This window comes from Grampus griseus, assembly GCF_964374135.1.
Source record: "Grampus griseus genome assembly, chromosome: 4".
NCBI classification, from domain to species: domain Eukaryota; kingdom Metazoa; phylum Chordata; class Mammalia; order Artiodactyla; family Delphinidae; genus Grampus; species Grampus griseus.
Genome location: NC_138997.1, coordinates 22,601,709 through 22,624,473, shown reverse-complemented (window position 1 = coordinate 22,624,473; position 22,765 = coordinate 22,601,709). Strand labels below are relative to the sequence as shown.

At 36.0% G+C, this 22,765-nt stretch overlaps 1 protein-coding gene across 3 annotated transcripts in view; it reads left to right on the top strand.

Moving 5' to 3' along the window:
- Positions 1–22,765, top strand: part of INPP4B (inositol polyphosphate-4-phosphatase type II B) — a gene marked incomplete at its 3' end in the record, with an annotated part of 719,784 nt that overhangs the window by 110,746 nt on the left and 586,273 nt on the right. For all 3 annotated transcript variants that reach the window (XM_082653036.1, XM_082653035.1, XM_082653034.1), the window contains exon 2: positions 22,512–22,574. The remainder of the gene's footprint in view (positions 1–22,511; positions 22,575–22,765) is intronic.

Genomic DNA, 22,765 nt, shown 5'->3' with positions numbered 1-22,765 from the left:
TGAAAAGCTGTTCAACGTCACTAATTATTAGAGAAATGTGAATCAAAACTACAATGAGGTATCCTCTCACACCAGTCAGAGTGGCCAACATCAGAAAATCTACAAACTACAAATGCTGAGATTTTGTGGAGAAAAGGGAACCCTCTTGTAGTGTTGGTGGGAATGTAAATTGATACAGTTACTATGGAGAACAGTATGGAGGTTCCTTAAAAAACTAAAAATAGAATTACCATGTGACCCAGCAATCCCACTACTGGGCATTTACCCAGAGGAACCCATAATTAAAAAAGACACATGGGGCTTCCCTCGTGGCACAGTGGTTGAGAGTCCACCTGCCGATGCAGGGGACATGGGTTCGTGCCCCGGTCCAGGAGAATCCCACATGCCACGGAGCGTCTGGGCCTGTGAGCCATGGCCGCTGAGCCTGTGCGTCCGGAGCCTGTGCTCTGCAACGGGAGAGACCACAACAGTGAAAGGCCTGCATACCGCAAAAAAAAAAAAAAAAGACACATGCACCCCAGTGTTCATTGCAACACTATTTACAATAGCCAGGTCATGGAAGCAGCCTAAATGCCCATCGATAGATGAATGGATAAAGATGTGGTACGTATATACAATGGATTATTGCTCAGCCATAAAAAGGAACAAAATAGTGCCATTTGCAGAGACGTGGAAGGACCTCGAGACTGTCATACAGAGTGAAGTAAGTCAGAAAGAGAAAAACAAATATTGTATATTAACGCATATATATGCAATCTAGAAAATGGTACTGGTTTGCAAGGCAGAAATAGAGACACAGATGTAGAGAACAAGCGTATCAACACCAAGGTGGGTATGCTGGGAGGTGTGGTGGTGGTGGGATGAATTGGGAGATTGGGATTGACATATATACATTAATATGTATAAAATAAATAGCTAATAAAAAAAAGTAAATGGATAAACAAGGCTATTTTTCAAAAAATATTTACAAAATAAGTGAGTAAATTTGGCCTGCAGGTCATAGTTTCCCAACCCATCATTTAGTCTGTTTGCTTTTCTTTCTTTCTCTCTGTTTACGTTTCATATAATTATACTGTCTTTAATTTTGTCTTCATATTTTTTCCATGTTTTCTTTATTTTTTTGGTTTGTTTTTTGTTGCTTCTTTCCTGACTCCTTTGGGATGATTGAATATTTTTTAATACTCTGTTTATGTCCTTTCTTGCTTCTTATTTCTTTTGTTTTTAAAATTTATGTATTATTTGCTCTAGTATTAACAATATTCTATCCCTCCCAAATTCTAACTATTTAACTATCCTTAAATTCTATTTTGAGTCAATATTATTGTTTAACACCTGATTCTTCACAATTCCACCTTATTATTTCACATTTGATGCTTCTTACTTCCCAGTTCCTACTTCCCATTTTCAAAATATTATACCGTTCAACTGTAGAATTCCATTAGTTTTCCCTTATGTATTGTGCCGTTGTTTGCATATCCTCGATTTCTTTCATATGTTATAAACTCTACCATATAATTTTATTATTCTTGCTTTTGCAAAAAACAGTTATCTTTTAAAGAAGTAAGGAGAATGTTATAGTCTCTTATATAACCCACTATTTATTTTTTCCAGTGTTCACCTTTCTTTCCTGTAGATCTGCCTTTTCATGTGGCATACTTGCCCTTCTTTCTTTAAAATTTCTTGTAGTTTATGTTTGCTGCAAATAGTTTTTCACTTTTCTTTATAATAAGATGCATTTATTTTACCTTACTTTTAAGTATAATTTTTATTAGATATAAAATTTTTAAATAGCAATTTGTTTCAGAATGTTAAAGATGGTGTTCCATTGTTGTCAAGACTACCTTGTTTAAATGAGTAGTCAGCAGTTATCTTTACCACTTTTCTTACAGTTATATGTCTTTCTCTGACTGCTTTATCTTTTGTTTTCAGCACTTTGAGTATGATTTACTTTGGTGTAATTGTCTTTGATTTTATCATTTTGGAGGTTTACTCAAATTCTTGACTTTGTAAGTTAATTTTTTTTCCCCATCAGATTGAGCTTACTTTTAGTCATTATTTCTTTAAATATCTATCTATATGTCCTATTCTTTTCTGCCTGAGACTTCTAGTATACATATGTTTGATTATTTGACATTGCACTGTAGGTTCATTTTTCTTCAAACACTTTTTTCTCCCTTTTCCTCAGATTGCATAATTTCTGTAGATTTCTCTTCACTGACTCTTCTGTCATCTCCAACTTGCTATTAATCCCATCCAGTAATTTTTTAAAAATTTATTTATTCATTTCTTTTTTGGCTGCATTGGGTCTTCATTGCTGCACATGTGCTTTCTCTAGATGTGGCGAGCGGGGTTACTCCTCATTGCAATGCATGAGGTTCTCATTTCAGTGGCTTCTTTTGTTGTGGAGCATGGGCTCTAGGCATGCAGGCTTCAGTAATTGTGGTGTGCGGGCTCTGTAGTTGTGGCTCACAGGCTCTAGAGTGCAGGCTCAGTAGTTGTGGCGCATGGGCTTAGTTGCTCTGTGGCATGTGGGGTCTTGCTGGACCAGGGTTTGAACCTGTGTCCCCTGCATTGACAGGTGGATTCTTAACCACTGCACCATCAGGGAGGTCCCCATCCAGTAATTTTTAAAGTTCATTTATTATTCTCTTTAGTTCTAGAGTTTCTATTTGGCTTTTTAAATAGCTTTCATTTCTCATCTGTGACTATCTGTTCTCTCATTAAGGTCATGTTTTCCTTTAATTCTCTGAACATACTTTTCTTTGGTTCATTGAATATCTATTTATTAGCTGCTTTAAAGTCATTATCTACTATATGTAACAACTGTTTCATCTCTGGGTTAGTTTATTTTGATGTATTTTCTCTACTATATGTCATATTTTTCTGTTTCTTTGTACATCTAGTAGTTAATATATACTGACATTATTAAAACGTTACAATATTAGGAGGTGTTAATGAGCTCCCTCCACTGTGGTTGGCATGGATGCCAATATCCACTATCACTGCTTGACCTCTTAACATCTCTGTTCATTCTCAACCAGTAGAAGTGAGTCCCTAAAAAGTCTCATGTATTTTTGTCCTGCACTTGTATAGCTCAGTCCTTGCCTGAGAACTTGCAGGGAATACTACTCAGACATCTGAGACCTCTCTTCTACACAGCTTCTTCCTTTCTGACTCCTTGCCTTGCATATTCCATCTACTTCAGCTTCCTTGAATTCTAATTACTGCCTTCTAAGTGCAGTAGGGTCATGTGCTTTGCTTGGATCTCAGCTTGCTTTACTGAGGTTGGAAAATTGTTCCTAAGGAGAGTGTTGGGGAAATGATGGAGCTTTCCCTTAACTCATAAAGTGCAGTTTTGTGCTGCATGTATAATGCCCAGAAAGATTTACCTTATATATTTTGCCCAATTTTATGGCTGTTTTTAGTGAGTGGACTAATCCAGGGATGGTTACACTATTGTTGCCAGAAATAGAAGTTTCTCAAGCTTCCTTTCTGATTGAGGTTTTTCTGTTCTTTTATTCCCTCTTTGCTGGTTTGAAGTTAATATATTTGACTTCTGTTTTTTAGAGATTGACCATAAAATCTTTGCTTGCACACTTAAAGTCTAAATTTAATCTCTATTGTCTACTCCTCAGCAATGCAAGATATTACAACTTAAATTCAATTACCTCTCTTCTTTTTTGTAAAATAATTAGTTCAACATTTTTTTGTTATTCACTGAATTAAGCATTATTATTAATATTATTTTAAATAAGTCACTGTTGATTAAGTTTACCCACATATTCACTAATTACTTTTTTCTTTTTTTCTAGTTCCTTTTGTGTCTCAGACTTCCCATCTATGATTATTTTCTTTCTGCCCCAAATCCTTTCTTTAAAAATTTTTTGGTATGGATCTATTGGCAGTAAACTCTGTTTTGATACATCTGAATATTTATTTCAATTCTGCCTCAAATTATAGTTTGGGAATAGATGTCTTAACCGACAGCTATTTTTTTGTGTGTATTAGAATGTATTATTTTCTAGTCTTCTGGCATCCATTGTTGTTTCGAGAATCTGCTGTTGATCTATTTATCACTTGCTTGTTGGTAATTGTACTTCCTAGAGTCAGTTGGGGATTCTTGATTTTGTTTGTTGAAATAAGAAAAAGAAAATTAAGAAAGCCGTACAAGACAGAAAAAGCAGCTAACCAAAGAAGTGGATTTAGTGGAAGATCAGCCTGATTCCACATGAAGCTCTGCATCCTAAGGGTACAGAGAAATGTCCCACATTTGGGTCTTTGTTATCCCTTGATTAGTCATTCTTTGGCAGTGGCCTGTCCCCAGAAGGAGTATGGAAACTGAGCTATTTCTAGTAAGCTGAAGGCAATTATCAAAAAAGTGTAGGTGTGAGTCCACTGGCTGATATGGCCAGCGAACCAACAGAGTCTACTAAAATAGTCAATCTTTTATTTCTGGCTGTTTTTAGGTCCTCTTTGTCTTTGATGGTATTCAGCAGTTTCACTATTGTCTATAGGTATGAATTTCTTTTTATTTAACCTGCTTGGAAAACATTGTTTCCTGGACACCAAGTTTCAATTCTGAAAACCTTTAGCCAGTTGTCTTTCTGGGTATTGCCTGTTCCAGGCTGCAAAATTTAAGAAGAGTAAATGCCTCCTTAAAATTTTTGCCCTAGCTGCCTCACTTGCCTCACCCTAGGTCTGGCCCTGGCCTCTCTTCCATTCTCTCTTATTTTCCTTTCAGGGAATCTGATTGGTCACATATTCTCTCCTTCATCTTACATATGTTTCATCACTTTCTTTGTTGTATTTTATATATTTGTGCAAGTGTATCTTTCAGTTTATTAACTCTCTCTAAAGTTGTGCCCAATTTTCTATTCAAAGCATCTATTGAGATTGTAATTTTACTTATTTTTTCCTGAAGTTTTCTTTTAAAATTCCAATTGGTTTTTGTTTTTGGTTTTGGTTTTTTTTTGCGATACACAGGCCTCTCACTGTTGTGGCCTCACCCGTTGCGGAGCACAGGCTCCGGACGCACAGGCTCAGCGGCCATGGCTCACGGGCCCAGCTGCTCCGCGGCATGTGGGATCTTCCCGGACCGGGACATGAATCCGTGACCCCTGCATCGGCAGGCGGACTCTCAACCACTGTGCCACCAGGGAAGCCCTCCAATTGGTTTTTATACTCTGTTTTTCCTTTCTCATGTTTTTGTTCCCTGTTTTATATATTTAGTAGTATATTCATTCTATGTTATATATGTGACAATTACAAAGTCTGAAGTCCTTGGCAGTCTAATTCTGCTGTTTGATGCTTCTTTGGACTCTCCTTTATGAAGGCCCATTTTCTTGTTGGTTATGTTACTTTGGAGCTCATTTTTGGCTTTTTAAAAATTCTGGGAATCCTAAGACGTTTGAAATGAGGTTATATTACTTTGGAGGGGATTTAATTTGCTTCTTTAAGTTAATTTCTCTGTTTGAAGTTTGTCAGGTTTTGTAATCAGTGTAATCCAAGCCCAAAAGCCATAGGGGAAGAACTATGAGTTATGCATTTTTAGAAGAATGATTTTCTTCTCTACTCCAAGCTAGGGATGTCACAGATCATTTTCCCCTTGTCACTTTCCCTTAGTAGAAGGCATTTAAAAATTTTCATACCCTTTTGGGCTTTTTGATATTCTTAATTCCAACTCCCCCATCATTTTCTTTCTTTCTTTTTTTTTAAAAAATATTTATTTATTTATTTTTGCCTGCATTGGATCTTTGTTGCTGCATGGGGGCTTTCTCCAGTTGCAGTGAGTGGGGACTACTCTTTGTTGTGGTGCGTGGGCTTCTCATTGCGGTGGCTTCTCTTGTTGTGGAGCACAGGCTCTAGGTGCACGGGCTTCAGTAGTTGTGGCTCCCAGGCTCTGGAGCACAGGCTTAGAAGATCCCACATGCCCTAGTTTCTATGCGGCATGTGGGATCTTCCCAGGCCAGGGATCCAACCTGTGTCCCCTGCATTGGCAGGCAGATTCTTAACAACTGCGCCACCAGGGAAGTGCCTCCCCGATCACTTTCAAACCTAAAGTCTTGTCCACTATTTCCTGTCAGACTATTAAAATCCAAGGCTTCAAGATCCTACTATTAGTGAAACACTAGCAGGGCACTCATGATTTTTGCATGTGGATGCTACTATTGTTTCAGCTCTGTCTTCATTTTGGCACGGTAAGGTCATTCTTATTTCATTATGAGCTGAACAATGCATTTTAAAATATGTTTGTTGTATTCTAGTAAGCATTCTAGATGTTTTGAAGCAGGGGCCTTTTAAAAATTACTAGTGTCTGTGTTACGAGAAGCAGAAATCTCCTGATTGAGCACCATACAGTTTTTATTTTTGCCCCCTTTTTTTTCTGTAATACTTTGGTAGTGGAATATGGAGACATTCAACTGTAACTTCCTTTTTATAGATTACTTCCTTTTCTTGAATTTAGATATTGTTTGGGTTTTCTGTGCACAAATACTTTCAGCATGATAAAATTGTCTTTTACTGTGTTAGTTTTGTCGTTTATATACTCCACCAAATTTGTTGACTCCTAGAACAAGGGTGAAAGTAAGAGTTAATTTAATTTAAAAAATTTTTAATGGGTTAGTTAATTTCCAAATTTTTGGACAAAGTTTTATACTTGTTTTAATGCATTTAGGCACAGAACCCACCTATAAATAAAATATGACTATCTGACTAATATGGCAAATTATCTTTCATTATCCTATGGGGGTAGATAATGTCAAATAGAAAGACTGTAAAGAGGTGCAAAACTTCTCTTTTTGGGCCAAGTCAGTATGAAAGTGGGCAAAGTGTTCTTCAGGTCTTTCCTAAATTGTTATTTTAAAGATTAAGAGTAAAATATATTAAAAACTTATCATAGTAATTAGCTTGAGAAAGAGGCCAATAAAATGTGCTCATAGCATTTTTCAAATATAAGGTGTTAGTTCAGTGATATTATGAATGATTTTTAAAAAATTATCTTTTCTTTCATCACTTTTAATCCAATGGACTAATAATAGCTTATTTAAGCCTCCTGCATTGATATTAAAATTTATTTTTGATGTCTTCTGGATTCCTAATTTCCCTCTTTTGCTCTCTTTTTATTAGTGGTACTTTTATTTCATTTTTACTGGTGGTGATGTGTACTAGTATGTCCTGATTGGCAATTTTTTTGACATTTCAACCCAATTTACTTCAGTGTACATTTCTGAAAGATAAGGATATTTATTTTATGTAACCAATTTATGTTTATCACAGCTGATGCAATTAAAATTATTTCCTTTTTACTATCTAATAAGCAGGTCATACTCATTCTTTATTTTCCTATTGGCAGAATTTTAAAGAATGATCTTCCTTGATGCTATATAGTCAAGCAAATTAACCTTCTTGCCTCAGCTAGCTCGTATGTTGGAAATCCATTCAAGAACCAACAGCAAGAGATAAGGTGGTAAAGAAATTTGATAATTTTTTTCACGATATGGGTACTAGTGCTTCATTAAAATAGTAAAAATGCACTTACTAGCCCAGAATTTTATATTACAAAATTTGTCTTATTTTAAGGTTTATGTTTTTTGCATTAATTTACTGTTTTTGAAACTTATTTTGATGGTTTTCCATATGGATATTTCTCTTTGAGGGTTTTACTATTACTTTTGATTTTGGTTGTGTTGATGGCGGTTGTTTCAGCCAGAAGCAGAATCCTGTATTGCTACTAAGATATTTTTCTGGAACCTTTTCAGGACAACTTATTTACAAAAACAGGAAACCCTAGGGCAGTTTGTAAGTGAATACCTGAAAACTAAGGAAATCTGAGAAGAATTCACAAAGGAACTGAGATCAACATTGTGCTATAACATAGCATAAAATCTTCCAGGATTTAGAGAAAACAGTAGCTACTCTGCTATTGATCGTTTAATTTAGGAGCTCTCTTAGGCATTTACAAGGCTATACACCAGAGCTAAAGCATGTCAGCTCTGCCTGTCTCTTTCCAATTGATGGCATTTGTAGTCACTTGGGGGGGGATACAACATGTCGCAAACAAATAGCTTTACAGACAGCCCTAGAAAGGAAGCTTCTGTTTTACGTCCTCAAGAGTTAATTCAGTAAAATTCACTAACACTGCAGGCAATAAAGCTGATAGAGACAGTGAAGCCCTCAATAATAATTTTAACAGACCAAAACACTTAGTGGTAAAATTGATAAGAATACCTTTCACAAAACCTACAGAAATAAATTAGCTGAAGCAAGGATTAAGAAAACCTTTAGTTTAGAGGAATATATTATCTAAAGCAAGTTTCTTAAACTTTAATATTCCTAGAGATCACTTGTTGGTCTACCATTGGTCTAGGGTGGTGCCTGGAATTCTGTATTTCTAACAAGCTCTGAGGACATGGTGAGGCTGCTTGTTTATGAACCACCCTTTGAGAATAAAGGGCCTGGAGTCTGAGAATTTGACTTTGGCAATAGCATGAGATAAAAGGTGAGAAAAATATACAATAAAATGTATAAAAAACAATTCAGAGACAAGTACTGAATGTATATGTGTGTTTAAATGTAAGTGGCATGATATATGTAAATTGCTTTAAAAACTTAGGAGATAGTACCCCCTCTAAATTCAAAGTATAGTGTGTTTGCAATTCTAATGAATACATGAAAAATATAAAAAATAGCAAAGATATACATAGAATAGAAAATTTTTATACAACATACATTTAGAGTACAATGGGAAGCTTTGCAGTAAGGATTAATATTAATATATTTAAATAATAAGACCACAGGACAGAATATGTACCATAGTAATGGCAACTCACATGGAAATAGCAGAGGTACAGTATCAGTGGAAGAGTTAAGGGAATGGGATTGGTGATAGCTACCTGCCTTCAGATCCTCCTGCCTTTGCTCACTAGCTCTGTGGCTCAGGTAACTTCCAGTAATCAACCTGTCCTTCACTCTCCTCATCTATAAAATGAGATAATAGCGTACACAGCAGTTAAGATTGTTATGAGTATTAAATGTATAAGACAACAACTCAGAACAATATCTGGTTTATATTTGACAGCACTAAATGTTTATTTTTTATTATCACAATAATAATAATAAGGTACTTCTAATTCAGACCTAGAATTTTAAAAATAGTGTTCAAAAAGTAGAAGTTTTCTTGGGTCCATTTTCTTGCTAAATTGCCTGTGGGAAAATATTTTCATTATTTATTTGAATAAACAATAGAAAGTGAAAAATTTAAGTAAATAAAATTATCCGTGAAATTAGACTATATCATTTAGAGAATACTGTTTTCATCAACTGAGAAAAGGTCTAAATATTAAAAAACAAAAGGATAGATTTTAATTATTCCCAGTATTCAGTTTTTTGTATGTTTTAAACATGGAATGTGGCTTTTTTGTTGCTATTTATTTCTGCCTTTTCCTCTGGCAGGAAATGCCTGGGCCTGATTATCACCTTTGTGGTTTATCCATTATTGATGCTTAATCTAGGTATAATTGTAATAAAGAGATGAAAAACTTTTTTGTATCTTATTGCTTGCAGACAGAGATAAATAAGTGTTAATTGTATTTCTTCTTTTATATGTATATTTTCTTTCCAAAGTTTAAATGCAGACACTTCTAAAAACCTACAATTCTAAACCTTTGTTTTGTTTGTGTTTTTCTTCCCTGAAATAATTGTTTCATAAAATAATAAGCAAGGGAAAATTAGAAAAGTATCCAGTTGGCAGCAATTTTAGTATTTGCAAAAGGAAATAATATCAAAGGTCAGGTATAGTACTTAAAATCTGTCTCTAGATATTTTCCATTGTAGCCCAAATTAAAAAAATTTCTCAAACATATGTACTGTTAAATATGCAAATATGCTTTAAAATGGCATATACATAACATTTTATGCTAGATTCCCTTTTATTAAACAAAATCAACGAGTTGTTCAATTTGGGAGGAACGTTATATGTTAAAAATATGAAAAGTGGCTTGTGTTCCAGGGAAAACACTAATGTTCTGTCTCCAGCTGCTGTCCTGAGTCATTGAACTTGTAGATGCTGAGGAAAAACATTTACAGATTGAAATCTGCTCTTTTATTTCTTCCCAATCATCTTTAAAATCAGGGATCATCTTAAAATTTATTTGTGCCTTTTTTTCAAGTGGTTCAGAAAGATGGGTGGAGATTCCAATGCCACTTAAAAAAACTTATTGAAGTATAACATGCATATGGAAAAGTGGGAAAACCTTAAGTGTACAACGTGTTAAATTTTTGCACAGTGAACACAGCTGAAGATCCAAAAAGCAGGTCAAGAAAGACACTAATATCAGTACCTCAAAAGCTCCCCTTATGTCCTCTTCCCACTCACTATTTAACCTACAAGATGTCCCTCCCACATTTTATATAAGTGCTGTCATGTTGTATGTACTTTTTTGCATATGACTTCTTACCCTAAATGTTGTTTGTGATATTCATCCATGTTGTTCATGTAACTGTGGTTTGTTCATTCTCATTAGTATATAGCATTTCATTGTATGAATAGATCTTAATTTGTTCACCTGTTCTATTGTTAATGGAGATTTGGGCTGTTTCCAGTTTTTTCCTACTGTAAAGAGTCCTACTATGAACATTCTTGTACATAATTTTTGGCAACCATAGTATGCCTTTAGAGTGGTTATAAACCCAGTAGTGGAATTTGCCCAGCCATAAGGTATTGTATATGTCCACCTTTAGTAGTTACTACCAAATTGTTTTCTAAAATTACTCCAGTTTCTACTCTCTGCCCACATCAAGCGGATGTGACAGTATCATTGTTCCATATTCTTGTCCACTCTTGATATTTTCTGTCCTTTTAATTTTAGTCACATTTGTCTGTGTGTAGCGGTATCTCATTGTGATTTTTAATTTGCATTTACAAAGGACTAGAGTTGAGGAAATTTTAATATGTTTATTGAAAATTTGAATGTCCTCTTTTGTGAAATTTCTGTTTATGTCTTTTGTCCACTTTTCTATTGAGTTGTCTGCCTTGTTCTTATTGATTTATAGGAGTTTATTTAAATATCGTGAATATGAGTCATTACCTGATATATGCATTTCAAAGTTTCTTCTTGCACTCTGTGGCTTACCATTTCATTGTCTACTTGGCATCATTTGATGAGCATTAGTGTTGTTTTTTTTTGAAACCTGTTTTCTGGGTGAGAATGAAACTTTATTTTTCTCCTAGTTTTACTGAGATATAATTGACACACAGCACTGTATAAGTTTATCTGGCTTACATACATTATGAAATGACGACCACAGTAAGTTTAGTGAACATCCATCCTCTCACATAGATACAAAATTTTAAAAATATATTTTTTTCTTGTAATGAGAACTCTTAGGTTTTACTCTCTTAACAACTCTCACACATAACATACAGCAGTGTTAATTATATCTATCATGTACATCACATTCTAGTATCTATTTATCGCATACTTGGACATTTGTACCTTTTGACCAGCTACATCCAATCCCCCCTCCCATGCTCCACCTCTGGTAACCACAAATCTGATCTCTTTTTGTATGAATTTGTTTGTTTCTTTGTTTTTGAAGTATAGTTGACCTGTAGCACTAAGTTAGTTTCTGTTACATAACATAGTGATTCGATATTTCTGTACAAAAGTTCTTAATTTAAATGTAGTCAAACTTACTGTGTTTTCCATTTATGGTTACCACTTCCGTTCTCTTTAAGAAATCATTGTCTACGCCAAAGGGAAAGATACACTCTTCTAAAAGCTTTATTGTTTTATCATCCACATTTAGATATACAACCTTCTGAAACATATTTTTGTATGTGTAGGAGTTAAGATTCACTTTTTACCACAAATGGATGTATAATTCAGTCGGTATGATTTAGTAGAGTGGTTGCCCTCTTCCCACTGCTCGACATTGTCACACTTGCCATAATTTACTTGTATAATTAGTTGTCATAATTCGTGTAGGTTTGTTTCTGGACTCTCTTTCATTCCATATATCTGTTTGTCTGCTTTTGTACCAATTACACACTTGTTAATGACAAGAGCTTTCCAATAAGTTTGATATCTGGTAATTGAAGACCTCCAGTTTTATTTTTCTTTAATATCACCTTGACTAATCTTGGCCCTTTGTTATGCAATTTCTGTCACAGAACAAGATTCCTGTATAAATTTTAGCTTGTAAAATTAAAACAAAAAAAACTACTGTGATTTTGATTGTGAGTACACTGAATACATGGATTAATTTGGGGAGAATTGATAACCTTATTATACTGAGTCTTTCAATCTATGAGCATGATGTATCTCTTTTTGTCTGCTTTATTTTCTCTAAGTAATGTTTTATGGTTTTTTGGTGTAGAAGTCATAAACATCTTTTGTTAGGTTTATTCCAGGGTATTTGAGGTTTTTAATTCTATTTTAATAATGTATAATTTCTATGTTTTGTTTGTTGTTATATGGTAGCACAATTGATTTTTGTACAATGACCCTAATTCAGTAACCTTGCTAAATTTACTAGTTAGATAAAACTAATAATTTTTCTGCAGACTCAATATTTGTTAGTTTAATTTTAAATCTATTTCATTACTCATTAAAAGAAAGGGATTTAAAATTATTGTCTCCATTGTTATTTTTATTTAAAAATATTATTGGAATTTTTGTTTTAAAATATTAACTGAATGGTAGCATTAACTGATTTTCATAATAAAAAGAAAAGCTGGACTCTAGGTGAGAGAGTAGGAAGGCACGTTAGCATTTCAGTAGGTGCTAGTAAAATTGGAATTACTGCCTCTGCTCTGTCCTCACTTGGCATCACACTCTTGAGTAAATGAGTCTGGCCTTTAGTTTTCTCATCTGAAAAATGATGACACTGGACTAGATACGTTTTAGTTCCTTTTTACCTTTTTAGTTCCTTTTAGGGGTGGATGACTCAGACAACTTTTGGGTGAATGGTTGTGCTTTCAGATTTTTTTCCTTTCTTCTACTCTGTGGCACTGTGACTTGGAGTGGGGGCAATGGGCCTCTTATGATCTCATTTTGGGGGAGGGGAGTAGGGGGGCCATGCCCACCCAGGACTCTTGTGTCCCCTATTCAGGGCCCTTGGGAACTTATGTCTCCTTGAGATGCCACACATTGGCTATGGGATACTGGGATTCTGTCTCAGGTTCATGTCTGTAGAAACTTCCCTCCCTCCTCTAATGCCCCCTAATTGCTTCTATGTCATGTTAAATGCTGAATGCTGGTTTTCTCAGAGTTCTCTCTAGTCTGTTCCCTGGAAGGTAGTCTGTTAGTCCTAATGCTCCTATTACCATGTTCATGTGGGGTTTAAACTTAGAGAAGGAAATAATGACTCGATGTTTAACCCTTTCCTCTTCTATCTTCTCCATACAACTCTTGAACCCAGGGTAGTTTTCCATATCCTTTACATCATACCCTACATTTTCTGTGCTCTTGACATTGCAGAACTCTGTGATCTGGTTCTCTAGGTCCGACTTCCAATATGTTAATGACAGCAAAGATTGTGTTCTTTAAAATCCTGTTTTCTCTAAGGAAAGCTTGATCTACAAGACTATAGTCTTGTTCTGGACCAAGAATTCTTGTTAGATGTCAAACTCTAAAACACCTTTCTTTTTTTATTTATCTTGTAACGATCCTAATCCTTTTTGAGGCAAGTGCTACCCCTGGCAGACAGGTGAGGTCAGACATAGAAAAATGCAAAAGTATTAAATGTAGATATATTTCCAAATAATAGCATCCTTGTTATATGATGGCCTATCTTCTCTCTCATTTATCACTTCCCTCTGCCTCCTTCCTATCTGACATATTTGTTCAAATGTTCTTTAAATTTTGCACAACAATAGGGATTTGTTATGCAATTTCTGTCACAGAACATGGTGAGATATTTATGCTGCATGTTAGCTCTGTCTTATATTGGTTAATAGATATTTAATACAGAGCAAGTGGCTATGTTCTTATTAGGACTCTCCTTCCCATGTGCTGAGTATTGAATTAAGCACTGACGGGGATAGGTGAGAAGCACAAGACACAATAACGGTCTTTTAGGAACTTAAAATATAGTTGGGAAGACGTGACAGCACAAGACAACCCAAAAAGGCAATATAAATTATAGGCATTGATTATAATTGGTGTACAAGGTCAGAGAATGATAAAATCAACAGAGTCCAAAGTACCTGGGGATCACTTTCTGGAGAAGTTGGCATTAAAACTTTAATAAGGCAGTAAATTTGAAGGTGTTGAAAAGTAAGAATTGAACCACAAGCAGAAGGAATAGACATGGAGAAAAGGAACTGGGATAGAAGAACATGGGAGCCGTTGAGCACCTTCCTGACTGAAAAGGAGAAGTTATATTGAAGAACAATGTAAAATTCATGGAATGTTCAGGAAACTTAAAAAAAAATCCAGTAGACATAGTTTACAATTTGTAGTTGCTTCCCCCATGGGTCTTTTAAAGCGCAAATTATGAAAACTAATATCACAGGCTGTAAAATTGGAAAATTTTGACCTCTTAAGGCAATAGCTATCAGACAGCAAAGTGATATATGAGACACATTACCTTGTAGAAATTCCCTAGTAGGAGCATGAGAGCTAGTTGGACAATCCCTACGTTCCCAATACGAAAGGGATGTGGGATCTGGAAATTAAAGGCTGATTTCTTTTTAGTGAACTGAGGCTTCACTAGCCATGTCCACAAGGAGGTAGGTTGTGTACCACTTCCACTTTTCCTCTCTCAGTGCTAGAAAGAGGTGCATCAAGGAGATTCAGTGAGAGTTTAATATGTATTCCTTGAAGTCTTGGAGGTGGCAGTAGAGACAGTGCTGGTTTCTAATGAATGTAAAGGCCAGGAGATGAGCTAGTGAGCAGCTCATGGTAGAACAAAGGAAAGAGGCTGAATTGGGATTAGCCCATTTTCCCAGGGTTTGCTGGAGAGTTCCCTGTGGAGCAGATGTGTGCAGTGAACATGAATGTCATCATGAGGCTGTCTAGGTCCTGTCCCCAAAGGCTACCCTGAGGCTGAGCTGGTCTCAGCAGATAGAAACTGAAGGTGTCACTTGGAGCTGAGGATATAGTAAGTGATAAAGTGAGATGTATGACTCCCATCAAGGGCTGTACAGATGAAAGGTCCCCAGTGATTGGAGAAGAGGGAGCAATCACTGAAGAACCTGGAAAAGAATCCATTGGTTAAGAATCAGCGTTAAATATATAGCAGCCCACTTAGATCAGTAACCAGAACGTCACCTTTCCTTCTCCATTGACCACTTCTGTCCCCACCTCCCCTCTTTCACTCCACTCCCATATTCCAGAGGCATTGGAACCAAGGTTAACTGGCTGGGGAGGAAGGACCTGGAGAAACAAAAGGGGACCTTCTTCACTGGCTGCCGGTTTCCACTGCAGCAGATCCTAGCTATGGAGGGTAGACAATTTGAAGTTCAAGTCAGCTTTTTATATGTAGCTGGGTATTCTAATTTCTAAATCGAGACTATGGTGAATCAATGTAACTATAAGTTTTTTGTTTGTTTGTTTGTTTGTTTTTAAGCCTCAAGTGTTCAGGGTATGGGTAAAGTCCTAATTCTTATTGGCTCAAAAGATGTTGCATTAGTTTCCTCGGGCTGCTGTAACAAACTACCACAACCTGGGTAGCTTAGAACAGGAGACATTTATTCTCTCACAGTTCTGGAGGCAAGATGTCCAAAGTCAAGATGTCAGCAGGGCCATGTTCTCTCTGAAAGCGCTAGGGGATCATGACTTTCTCAGCTTCCGGTGTTGCTGGCAATCCTTGCATTCCTTGGCTTGTAAGCACATCTCTGCCTCCCTAGTTACATGGACATCTCCCTCTGTGTTTTTTTCTTCACGTGGTATTCTCCCATCTGCGTATATGTTTGTATTTGTGTCTCATCTTATGAGGACACCAGTCATATTAGATTAAGGGTCTACCCTCACTCCATGTAATGTCACCTTAACTGCCATCCCTACTTACCTACCTGACAGACTTAGTCTTTCCAAGTCCTTCCCTCCTGTGAAATTTTCTTAGACCAAACAGGACTGATGGTCAGGACTGAGTGTACATCAGTTCAGTTATTCTGATAGAATTTTTTTTAAAGATTATTTATTTATTAAAAATTTATTTTATATTGGAGCATAATTGATTTACAATGTTGTGTTAGTTTCAGGTGTACAGCACTAAAGTGATTCAGTTATGCATATACATATGTCTATTCTTTTTCAGAGTCTTTTCCCATATAGCTTATTACAGAGCAGTGAGTAGAGCTCCCTGTGCTATACAGTAGGTCCTTGTTGGTTATCTATTTTATATACAGTAGTGTGTGTATGTTAATCCCAAACTCCTAATTTACCCCTCCCCCTGCTCCCCTTTCCCCTTTGGTAACCGTAAGTTTTCTATGTCTGTGAGTCCGTTTATGTTTTGTAAATAAGTTCATTTGTATCATTTTTTAGATTCCACATATAAGAGATATCATATGATTATTTTTAAAATGACCCTTTCCTAACTGCAGAATATTCTTTCAATTTGTTCTGTTGCTTCAACACATTGTATGTTGTTGTTGTTGGTTTTTTAACATCTTTATTGGAGTATAATTGCTTTACAATGGTGTGTTAGTTTCTGCTTTATAACAAAGTGAATCAGTTATACATATATCCCCATATCTTTTCCCTCTTGCATCTCCCTCCCTCCCACCTTCCCTATCCCACCCCTCTAGGTGGACACAAAGCACCGAGCTGATCTCCCTGTGCTATGCGGCTGCTTCCCACTAGCTATCTATTTTACATTTGGTAGTGTATATATGTCCATGCCACTCTCTCACTTTGTCCCAGCTTACCCTTCCCCCTTCCCGTATCCTCAAGTCCATTCTCTAGTAGGTCTGCATCTTTATTTCCGTCTTGCCCCTAGGTTCTTCTGACCATTTTTTTTCTTTTTTTTTTAGATTCCATATATATGTGTTAGCATATGGTATTTGTTTTTCTCTTTCTGACTTACTTCACTCTGTATGACAGTCTCTATGTCCATCCACCTCACTACAAATAACTCAGTTTCATTCCTTTTTATGGCTGAGTAATATTCCATTATATATATGTGCCACATCTTCTTTATCCATCCATCTGTTGATGGACACTTAGGTTGCTTCCATGTCCTGACTACTGTAAATAGAGCTGCAATGAACATTTGGGTACATAACTCTTTTTGAATTATGGTTTTCTCAGAGTATATGCCCAGTAGTGGGATTGCTGGGTCGTATGGTAGTTCTATTTTTAGATTTTTAAGGAAGCTCCATACTGTTCTCCATAGTGGCTGTATCAATTTACATTCCCACCAACAGTGCAAGAGGGTTCCCTTTTCTCCACACCCTCTCCAGCATTTATTGTTTGTACATATTTTGATGATGGCCATTCTGACTGGTGTGAGATGATATCTCGTTGTAGTTTTGATTTGCATTTCTCTAATGATTAATGACGTTGTGCATTCTTTCATGTGTTTGTTGGCAATCTATGTATCTTCTTTGGAGAAATGTCTATTTATGTCTTCTGCCCATCTTTGGATTGGGTTGTTTGTTTTTTTGGTATTGAGCTGCATGAGTTGCTTGTATGTTTTGGAGATTAATCCTTTGTCAGTTCCTTCATTTGCAAATATTTTCCCCCATTCTGAGGGTTGTCTTTTCATCTTGTTTGTGGTTTCCTTTGCCGTGCAAAAGCTTTTAAGTTTCATTAGGTCCCATTTGTTTATTTTTGTTTTTATTTCCATGTCTCTAGGAGGTGGGTCAAAAAGGATCTTGCTGTGATTTATGTCATAGAGTGTTCTGCCTATGTTTTCCTCTATGAGTTTGATGGTGTCTGGCCTTACATTTAGGTCTTTAATCCATATTGAGTTTATTTTTGTGTATGGTATTAGGAAGTGTTCTAATTTCATTATTTTACATGTAGCTCCAGTTTTCCCATCACCACTTATTGAAGAGGCTTTCTTTTCTCCACTGTATATTCTTGCCTCCTTTATCAAAAATAAGGTGACCATATGTGCGTAGGTTTATCTCTGGGCTTTCTATCCTGTTCCATTGACCTATATTTCTGTTTTTGTGCCAGTACCATATTGTCTTGATTACTGTAGCTTTGTAGTATAGACTGAAGTCAGGGAGCCTGATTCCACCAGCTCCGTTTTTCTTTCTGAAGATTGCTTTGGCTATTCGGAGTCTTTTCTGTTTCCATACAAATAGTGAAATTTTTTGTTCTAGTTCTGTGAAAAATGCTGTTGGTAGTTTGATAGGGATTGCATTGAATCTGTAGATTGCTTTCGGTAGTAGAATCATTTTCACAATGTTGATTCTTCTAATCCAAGAACATGGTATATCTCTCCATCTATTTGTATCATCTTTAATTTCTTTCATCAGTGTCTTATAATTTTACGCATACAGGTCTTCTGTCTCCTTACGTAGGTTTATTCCTAGCTATTTTATTCTTTTTGTTGCAATGGTAAATGGGAGTGTTTTCTTAATTTCCCTTTCAGATTTTTCATCATTAGTGTATGGGAATGCAAGACATTTCTGTGCATTAATTTTGTATCCTGCTACTTTACCAAACTCATTGATTAGCTCTAGTAGTTTTCTGGTAGCATCTTTAGGATTCTCTGTGTAGTGTATCATGTCATCTGCAAACAGTGACAGCTTTAATTCTTCTCTTCGGATTTGGATTTCTTTTATTTCTTTTTCTTCTCTGATTGCTGTGGCTAAAATTTCCAAAACTATGTTGAATAATAGTGGTGAGAGTGGGCAACCTTATCTTGTTCCTGATCTCAGTGGAAATGGTTTCAGTTTTTCACTGTTGAGGATGATGTTGGCTGTGGATTTGTCATATATGGCCTTTATTATGTGGAAGAAAGTAACCTCTATGCCTACTTTCTGGAGGGTTTTTATCATAAATGGGTGTTGAATTTTGTTGAAAGCTTTCTCTGCATCTATTGAGTTGATCATATGGTTTTTCTCCTTCAATTTGTTAATATGGTGTATCATGTTGATTGATTGGCATACATTGAAGAATCCTTGCATTCCTGGGATAAACCCCACTTGATCATAGTGTATGATCCTTTTAATGTGCTGTTGGATTCTGTTTACTAGTAGTTTGTTGAGGATCTTTGCATCTATGTTCATCAGTGATATTGGCCTTTACTTTTCTTTCTTTGTGACACCTTTGTCTGGTTTTGGTATCAGAGTGATGGTGGCCTCGTAGAATGAGTTTGGGGGTGTTCCTCCCTCTGCTATATTTTGGAAGAGTTTGAGAAGGATGGGTGTTAGCTCTTCTCTAAATGTTTGATAGAATTCGCCTGTGAAGCCATCTGGTCCTAGGCTTTTGTTTGTTGGAAGATTTTTTTTTTTTTTTTTTGCGGTACGCGGGCCTGTCACTGCTGCGGCCTCTCCTGCCATGGAGAACAGCCTCCGGACACGCAGGCTCAGCGGCCATGGCTCACAGGCCCAGCCACTCCGCGGCACATGGGATCTTCCTGGACCAGGGCACGAACCCGCATCCCCTGCATCGGCAGGTGGACTCTCAACCACTGCGCCACCAGGGAAGCCCTGTTGGAAGATTTTTAATCACAGTTTCAATTTCAGTGCTTGTGATTTGTCTGTTTATATTTTCTATTTCTTCCTGGTTCAGTCTTGGAAGGTTGTGCATTTCTAAGAATTTGTCCATTTCTTCCAGGTTGTTCATTTTATTGGCATATAGTTGCTTGTAGTAATCTCTCATGATCTTTTGTATTTCTGCAGTGTCAGTTGTTACTTCTCCTTTTTCATTTCTAATTCTATTGATTTGAGTCTTCTCCCTTTTTTTCTTGGTAAGTCTGGCTAATGGTTTATCAATTTTGTTTATCTTCTCAAAGAACCAGCTTTTAGTTTTATTGATCTTTGCTATTGTTTCCTTCATTTCTTTTTCATTTATTTCTGATCTGATCTTTATGATTTCTTTCCTTCTGCTAACTTTGGGGTTTTTTTGTTCTTCTTTCTCTAATTGCTTTAGGTGTAAGGATAGGTTGTTTATTTGAGATGTTTCTTGTTTCTTAAGGTAGGATTGTATTGCTATAAACTTCCCTCTTAGAACTGCCTTTGCTGCATGCCATAGGTTTTGGGCCGTTGTCTTTTCATTGTCATTTGTTTCTAGGTATTTTTTGATTTCCTCTTTGATTTCTTCAGTGATCTCTTGGTTATTAAGTAGTGTGTTGTTTAGCCTCCATGTGTTTGTATTTCTTACAGAGTTTTTCCTGTTATTGATATCTAGTCTCATAGCGTCGTGGTCAGAAAAGATACTTGATACGTTTTCAATTTTCTTAAATTTATCAAGGCTTGATTTGTGACCCAGGATATGATCTATCCTAGAGAATGTTCCATGGGCACTTGAGAAGAATGTGTATTCTGTTGTTTTGGATGGAATGTCCTATAATTATCAATTAAGTCCATCTTGTTTAATGTATCATTTAAATCTTGTCTTTCCTTATTTATTTTCATTTTGGATGATCTGTCCATTGGTGAAAGTGGGGTATTAATGTCCCCTATTATGATTGTGTTACTGTTGATTTCCCCTTTTATGGCTGTTAGTATTTGCCTTATGTATTGAAGTGCTTCTATGTTGGGTGCATAAATATTTACAATTGTTATATCTTCTTCTTGGATTGATTCCTTGATCATTATGTAGTATCCTTCTTTGTCTCTTGTAATAGTCTTTGTTTTAAAGTCTTTTTTTCTGATATGAGAATTGCTACTCCAGCTTTCTTTTAATTTCCATTTGAATGGAATATCTTTTTCCATCCACTCACTTTCAGTGTGTTATGTGTCCCTAGGTCTGAAGTGGGTTTCTTATAGATAGCATATATACGGGTCTTGTTGTATGTTGTTTAATGATGGTTTTTTCATGAATTACTTACAAACCTTTCTTCCACTAAACTGTTTTTCTTGAATCCTTTCTATTTATAATGGTTTCTCTAAAGTCTCTGGTGTACCCTTCCTTGCAATCGGAGCTCAGTAGATGTTTTCTGAATTGGATTGAATATTTACAAGAGCAGACAGGGGTCAGTTGCTTTAAGTGAATCTTGAAGTATCCCAATTTCTTGGAGGACATATTTAAATTAAAACCCCCAGCAAAGTCAAAGGAAGCTACTGCAGTGGGGTGAGAGGTTACTCATTCTCCTGAAACGCTGTTTAATCTTTTTCTCTTACCTGCCCAAAGACCTAAAACAACTCTTTATTTCCTTTGCCATCACAGAGTGTGACTAATAAATCAGCAAATCAAGTAACAACCAGTATGGTAAGATTTTAATCATTCCACCATGTGGCTCATCAGGGCAGTGATTTTCAAAGGGGTTGCAAGATTTTTTTAAAAAAAGGAGAACAATGATAATAATAGTAATAGTAATGTTCATGATTATCTTGGCTAACATTCATTAATTCTGTGTCCTTTCTGTGTATTTATCTCACCTATTTATCCTGTCAGTTCTCTGAAGTAGAAAGAATTAGCATTCTGATATTACAGATGAGAAAGGAATGTTTACAGAGTCTAATTTCCTTGCCTAATTTCACACAGCTAGTAAGATGTTTTGGTGATTGCAGTTATATGACTGTTCTTATAATGACTGTTACAGTCAAATAATCAACGTTGCTTTTAACTGTTAACATTTCTTCAGTCAAATAACTTTCTTAAGGGGTGAATTTAAAATTCTTACCTATCTATGATAGTCCTTCCTGGAGAGCTATGGCTTAGACTTGAATTTCTTATCTTGCAGTGTGAACATTCTGATAATGATGCAATAAAATCTTTTATGGGACACTCCTCAAGATGGTTATATGCTAAGGGAAGGAAAAAGATACATTTTCATAACTTTTGACTCCTATAAAGTACTTTTCTCCTCAGTGCAGCATAGAAAAGCTCTAAAATTGCAGCTCCTAAGGAGGGTAATCTGCAATTATTTACTAAGTCAATCCACAATATCTCATTTTATCATTTTTGTGGAAAGACAGAATAGAAAAATACCCAGACTTGCATGAACATTTTAAAAGCCATACTCGCTGGGGGAGGGAGGAAACTAATTTAGATAATTGCAAATTCCATTTCAGTCTGTTGCATTCCAAGTAAATGTTCTGTCCCAACATGGATTACATCTTATCTTTTGAAATGATTGAAGCTAATTCTTTTCCTTGCTCGAGTGCTAGTCTTGTTCCCATGTGAGAAAAGAGAGAGAAGCAAAGAAAACAGGGCTGAGGATCTGTGGCAGTCACCCTTGTTTTCAGCTGCAGGGGAGAGGGGGCCTTTGGGGAAGTTATTTGTCATTTAAAGCAAGTGGTTCCCAAGGCAGCTGCTGAACGGAGCTGAATATTTTGTTAAATGATTTTCTTCTCTGACCTTTATTACTAATAAATGTTTTTAAGAAGCATTTAAAGGGTGAAAAGAAAGGTTGTTTTTATTAATCTCTTTTCTTTTTACCCACAGAACCCAAAGAAATGGTGTCACCTGGCAAGAGATCTGCTATCCTTTATGAAAAATCAGACCAAGGTAATGCTTATTTTAATATATATATTAGTCTGTTTAACTCTGATACATTCAACTGGTTGGTTTTTCTTGATTACTGGTTTTAACTATGGAATAATCCATCAAAAAAGTAAATCATTATCTGAAAAGTAAAAGGAATGATTTTTGATGACCATCATATTTAGGAAGTGACCAGTAAATTTTAAAATATATGT